The sequence below is a fragment of the Anser anser genome (assembly GCF_964211835.1).
Source record: "Anser anser genome assembly, contig: HAP1_SCAFFOLD_40, whole genome shotgun sequence".
NCBI lineage: Eukaryota > Metazoa > Chordata > Aves > Anseriformes > Anatidae > Anser > Anser anser.
In genome coordinates, this window is record NW_028153557.1 from 1,695,291 (window position 1) to 1,701,290 (window position 6,000).

Consider the following 6,000-nt stretch of genomic DNA (forward strand, 5'->3'; position numbering starts at 1 on the left):
GAATTCTTGTAGTACCCTTCCATATTTATTAGATTAATGGCACTATTTACTTAGTCCTCTGTGATTCTGTGATTTCTCTGGTGTGGAGGATTTTGTCCATTAATGCTGTGTTCTTAAAAGACACAAGATCATTAGTAACCTCCAAGTGAATATTAACTTTCTTCAGGAGCACCTTGGTTTTGTATTTTGGCTAAGGCTCCGCAATGCCAGAGGAGAAGCAGCATGGAGGAAAAAGCTAGTAAGGAACCTTTTACCCATGAGTCCTAAATACTGTTTTGCTGCTTTCTAGGCTGTTCCAGCCACGTCCCAGCCACCAGACTTGAAGAAAATCCCCAAAACAGGTGATGACCACAACTTGTTCTTTTTCTCAATCGGTGTATATCCCCAGTGAAACATAAGTTCTGTCACAGGTGGGGAAAAAAGGAGGGTTCTGAGATAATTAAAGCCCAAATCCATCAGAGGAATAAGTCACGTGAAATGACTTTCTAGCAGCTAGCAGGAATGCTTAATTAGACTTACTTTCTTTAAATGCTGCAAGTCGGTACAGCTTTCCAGTGACTTCTTGCTCTGTCTGAATACCTAAATGAGGATGAGGTGAAGTTCTTCTACTTCCTTGTGAGGTGATAAATGATGAGTAGTGTCCTCTGCCTTTTGGTCCTCAAGAATGCCACCCGAACAAACGTACCAGGTGACAAGAGTGCAGGGAGAGCAGAGGGAAGTGATGGCTGCAGATCAGCTTCCTGTAGTGGGGAGCAAACTCTGCTGAGTGTGCCGTGGGAAAAATGACTAACTTAGTAAACAGATATTTGCAGATGGAGACTTCTTAACATTTTTACAGGAAAATTAAGCAAGGTGGCAAAGTGCCTCTTGCTACAAAAATTGAACCATCTCTGCTAGACTCCGGGTGCTCTGGCTTCACAGAGAAACCCCCAAACTGAAAAATGTACCTGCTAATATATTGGGCTCTAAATGTAGCCCTGGGTTAATTGAATAACAATCCCTGGGTAAGATTGAAGTGCAGGAGGGGTTGGCTACAGTTTTAAGAGCCGGTTTGCAGAAAAGGGATTTCCCGTTAAGAAATGGCATATACTGATTGTTCTCTTCCTTGCTCTGCCAAGACCTGAAGCACATCTTGGAAGCCAGGCAGAATCCGTGGAGCCAATGGAGTTCTCAAGCTCGACTTCAGCTTCTTCCCAGCTAGAAGAAGCAAGGACACGCCGGCTGAGTTCCACAGGCAACGCGCCCGTATCTGTAGACGAGGATTTAGAGATGCTACTTTGGGAACTCTCAGACGGCATACTGGAAGCCGAGCTCGACTTGGACCCAGGGAAGGATGAGGATGACCTCCTCCTTGAGCTTTCCAAGATGATTGATGATTGAACTGCATAGTCCTATGGTATATTAAAAAAAAAAAAACAAAAAAAAAAAAACAAAAAAAAAACCAACTCTTCTTCTTGTTGGATACCCTGAGGTGATCCTTTTTCTAACTGAGGCTTTGCAATGAGACTTAAAGCACAGTTGGAACTGGTAGAAATTGGCAGGATCTGCACTCAGTTGTCCTAAGTTTCCCTGCTGGTCAGAGTTAAGGTCTTGTGCATGGTTCCGTAAGTAGAGGTGGCTACCTTTGATATCAAGAGGACAAAACACTTGTTTCTTTTGGCACAGAAAGATGTCCATCGGCACGCTGTGGTGGCTGTGAATTGACGTAGTGATGGAGCGATGCTCTGAAGGCTTAAACGGAAAGCTTCTTCCTTCCGCCCCCCCTTGGCACAGCTCGATGTTGGGCACGTTGTGAAGCCTGGGTGTTCTGATTTCTCGGACAGTTGATACCCAAATCCCGGAGTTACTATGTCAACTCTTGACTTTTATTTGTGTATGCCATTGTTTTGACTGTAATCTTTTCAGATGATGAAGCTGTAAGGGCGGGAGGGAGCAAAATAATTATTCTAGCGTTGTGGACCAAACATGCTGCCAGGAGTGGTGGTGGTGGGGTCAGCCCACCCGGCCTTACTTTCAATTATCAGGGATGATAAAATGGTGTGAAAAGCAGCAGCTCTGCGATACGGCTACGCTACCCCCACTCCCTTCTCTTGTGCTGTACCAAAGTTCCCCCAAGCTTTGGTTGGTGCTTTTTGCTGGTGACAGTAGGACTCCAGGGCGAGTAGTCGGGACTCTCCTGCAGTAACTGGGTCAATTAAGGGTTGGTTTAAGTGCCTCCTGGTTTTTAAAATTGCTCCCCTGAGCTGCTGGCTCTGCTGCCTGCTACAGCAAATGTTCGGGTGCCATCAGCGTCGCACTTGGGCGTGGGCACTGACCCTGCGGAGGAGAGCTGAGACTCGCGTGTATTGTGTACCCTGCCGCCAGTGATCGTTTTCCCCTAGCAGATCTATTTTGAATCATTTCCCTAAATTTTAGAGGAACTTTAGGCTCTTTGTGCTATGATTTGTGAAGCTGTAGGGGCCCTCAGGCATTTGCTGCTGGCAGAGGAAAACCGCTTGTCGAATTTGTTGTAAATACTTTCTGTTTGGACAACAACGCCTGTGTGTGTGTGTGTGTGTGTGTGTGTGTGCACGCGTGCGTGCTTTGACGACCCCCTGCGACGCCCCAGCTCCGCGAGGGAAGCTTTGAAGCGGCTCTGGGAAAACCTCTGCGGAAGAAACCGCTGCTAGTGACTTGCGGAAAAGGGACTCCACAATCAGTGAGATTGTAAAGTAGGTATGTTTATTCAGCGCTGGGCAGCACGGGAGGTCGTGGGCATGAAGATTGATGACTCTTCCTCGTCACCGCTAGTTGACCTCTTGTCTTTGCACAGACTCAGTTGCTCCTTGGCTCTTGTCCATCTGCAGGACCAGTTTCTCCCAGTTTCTTAAGACAGGCTCACTCTCTTATTAGGAGACTGACCTTGGTAAGGGGCCCAAGGCTTCTTGCTTTAGTTAATTGGCACAATGCACCATAGTTAGCAAAGACGCTAAGTAGCATCCTAGTTTAACGCTGTCAGCGCTCTATCTCTACTTGATAAGATTCTCCTAACTCCCTCTCTCACTGGAGCCCACGCAGCCCTCCGTCCTGCCGAAGGACTTCACGGGGACTTCTGCCGGCTCCGGGTGCCCGCACACACACAGAAATGGCTTTGAGAGAAAACAATCAGGAGGAGGAGAGCTCAGAGACTGCGGCCGGCTTCGGCCACCTTCCCCTCGCTTTCCCTCTCCGTGTTCAAACCGAGCACTGTTCTGCCGTCAACCTTCGCTGCCTCTGCCCGCGGCGCTGGGCTTTCGCGTGTGCCATTGCTCCTCTACATATTTTATCCTTCCTTTAGTAAGGAATGGTCCAGCAATTCGTGTCACTAAGGGATTTGAAGGGTTAACATCGAGGCCCGGGTCTAGGTGATAAGAGAACAAAGGGGTTTTTAGGGAAAAGTGCTGACTACTGCAGGGGATGTTGCTAGAGTTTCTGAAATCCGGCGCAGAGGCTCCCAAACGAGGAGGAAGGGGGAGCTGAAGGACAATTGAAGGACAAAAGCCTGAGAGGAAGACAACCAGCATTCAGCCCGAGCAAGCCCCGAGAGACCACCAGAGACTGGTACGCAGGCGCCCCTGGGAGGGGTTTCGGATTCCGGAAACCAATTCTAATAACCCTGCCTCTTCTCGAAGTAGTAATGAATATGTATTAGCCTGGGAGCATCAAAACCAGCCGCCTTACGTAACAGGTGTGCGTCCTGGGGGAGCAGAGACTCCCGGCGCACCCAGCGCTGCTTGCTTGCCTCTATTCATTTAATAAATTGTAAACTTTGATTGTAATCCTATTTGGATTTATAACAGCCATTTATAACACTTTTTATATTTGTATTTTATTTAAGGCTGTCTTGCCCCCCTCCCCCCCCAGCCTCGCTGCTCGCCAATAAAGCTGGCGCAGGGGCTAAGGGATTTGAAGGGCCTGCTTGTACACCTAAGGGATTTGAGGGCCTGCTTGTACACCTTTGGGGACTGCCTCTTTTTGGGGGGGGGGGGGGGTGTTAGGAGCTGCTTGTATACTTTTTTAGGCATTCCTCTGAGAGGGGGTTGGGAGCTTCGTGTATACTGGGGGGGGAGGGCCTCCCTCGAGGTGGAAGCGGGGGGGGTTGGAGCGTTTCTACACTGTAGGGGCCTGCCTGTACACTTTTGGGGCCTGCCTTGGAGGGGTTGGGAACTGCTTGTACACCTTTGGGGCCTGCGTCTGCGCGGGGCGGGGGGGGGTTGGGGGGTTGGAGCTGGTTTTAACCTTTCGGGCTTGCATCTGGAGGGGGTTGGGGCCTGCCTTTGGGGGGGTGGTTGTGAGCTGCTTGTATACTGTAGGGGCCTGCTTGTACACCTTTGGGGCCTGCGTCTGGGGGAGGGTGGGAGCTGCTTGTACACTGTTAGGGCCTGCCTTGGGGGAGGGGTTGAGGCATGTGCCTTGGGGGCATGGGGTTGGGAGCTGCTTCTACGCTGTAGGGGTCTGGGTCTTGGGGGGTTGGGGCTGTTTGTACACCTTTGGGGCGTGCCTCTGGGGAGGATGGGGAGTTGCTTGTACACCTTTGGGGCCTGTGTCCGGGGGGGGGTTGGGGCCTGTGCCGGGGGGGTTGGGAGCTGCTTGTACGCTCTAGGGTCCTCTGGCAGGCTTTGGGGCCTCCCTTTGAGGGGGGCAGTTGGGAGCTGGTTGTACACCTTTGGGGCCTGAGTCTGGGGTGTGGGGGCTGGGGCTGAGGCCTGGGGCCTGGGGCATGCATCTGGGTGGTGGTGGTGGGGGGTCCAGTTCATGGGGGGGGTGGGTTGGGAGCTGCTTGTGGACAGTTGGGGTCTGCATCCGGGTGTGGCTGGGGCCTGCTTGTAGACTTCTGCAGCCTGTGTCTGGTGTTTGGGGGCTTTTCTGTAGTGTTTGGGGATCGCATTTTGGCTTTGGGATGTGTCTAGAGCTTCTGGGGCCTAGCTGTAGTGCTTGGGGCCTGCGTCTGGGGCTTTTCTGTAGCATTTTGGTAGCGTGTTTGTGATTTGGGGCCTGTATCCAGGGTTTTGCCTTTTTTGTAGTTTTCAGCTTTGTGTCTGTTTCTTTGTTGGTTGCCTGGGGTTTGGGGTTTGGATCATTAGTCAGTGTCATTAGCGTCGGGGGGTTGATATGAAGGGTTAGGGTTGTGGTTAGAGTTGTTAGGGTTAAAGAGAATAAGGATTTTAGGGTAAGGGGATCAAGGTTGTGGGAATAAAAATGTTTTTGCACAGAGTTACATCGTTTAGAGGGAAGGAAGGTGGTATTGATATATGCTTGCAGTGATAAGAAAGCTTAACAGACAACCTTGTAAAATGCAGACAACCAGAATCCTTAGAGCAATTGGGTGGAAATCACGGTGTAAGAAACATTACCACCTCAAAGAGGAAAACAGTCAAGAAAAAAATAAAATTGACTAGTAACAGGCCAGCAGCTGTGTATTTTCTGTGAAGCACTGGATAGATTGTGAACATGGATTACCCAGTCAATGGGGAAACTGGGGAGGGTCCTGGTCACCGAGAGGAAAAAAAAAATTATATAAACTGTGTTATGGAACTAGTAGGTGGCTTGTGGGACGCCTGCCATTGCAATCGTGAATAAAAATGCTACCTCACTGAGATACTTGCCTGAGCCTATGGTATTGGTTACAGAGTGTTTCTAATAAGGTGTTAGGGTTTTAAGGTTTCAGGGCTAAGGCACTAGGGTTGGGTTTCAGGGTTAGGGTTTCCAGGGTTTAGGGTTAGGATTTTAAGGTTGTTAGGGTTGGAGTTATAAGGGTTAGGGTTTGGGGGTTACTGTGTTAAGGTTTTAAAGTATTTTGTGGTTTTAGTGTTGCTAGGGTTTTTAGGGTTAGGGTCTTAGGGTTTTAGTTATGGTCAGGTATTTAGGGTTAGGGTTTTAAGGTCTTATTTTTTTTTTTTTAAGGTTAGGGTCTCCAGCGTTAGGGCTTTGAGAATCTTTACGTTTTGGGTTAGGGTTTAGAGGGTCTTAATTTTTAGGGTT